Source organism: Manacus vitellinus, unplaced genomic scaffold (genome assembly GCF_001715985.3).
Source record: "Manacus vitellinus isolate BGI_N305 unplaced genomic scaffold, ASM171598v3 scaffold_315_pilon, whole genome shotgun sequence".
Lineage (NCBI taxonomy): Eukaryota > Metazoa > Chordata > Aves > Passeriformes > Pipridae > Manacus > Manacus vitellinus.
In genome coordinates this window covers 1,973-2,694 of record NW_021940343.1, presented here as the reverse complement: position 1 = coordinate 2,694, position 722 = coordinate 1,973, and positions in this window count along the sequence as shown.

Sequence of the window (722 nt, the reverse complement as noted above, 5' to 3'; positions counted from 1 at the left end):
ATGAAGGCCAAGGACTCTCTGAGGATGATGAAGGTCAAGGACTCTCCTGATGAAGGCCAAGGGCTCCTCGAAGCTCTTCGAGGTGGAGGATGAAGCCCAAGAGCTTGAGGAGGATGATGAAGGTTGGGGACTCTCCATTGACCCTGGTGAAGGTTGGGGACTCTTCATGAGGATGATGAGGGTTGGGGACTCTCCATTGACCATGATGAAGGTTGGGGACTCTCCAATGACCATGACCAAGGTTGGGGACTCTCCAATGACCATGACCAAGGTTGGGGACTCTCCAATGACCATGGTGAAGGTTGGGGACTCTCCAATGACTTTGGGGACTCTCCAATGACCATGGTGAAGGTTGGGGACTCTCCACTGACCATGATGAAGGTTGGGGACTCTCCAATGTCAACGATGAACGCTGGACGTTCTCCATGATGATGAAGCAGAGCAAGGACTTGAGGATCATCAGGATGAAGGTTGGGGACTCTCCAATGAAGGTTGGGGACTCTCCAATGAAGGTTGGGGACTCTCCACTGACCATGATCAAGGTTGGGGACTCTCCATTGACCATGACAAGGGCTGGGGACTCTCCAATGACCATGGTGAAGGTTGGGGACTCTCCAATGACTTTGGGGACTCTCCAATGACCATGGTGAAGGTTGGGGACTCTCCAATGACTGAAGACTCTCCATTGACCATGGTGAAGGTTGGGGACTCTCCAATGACCA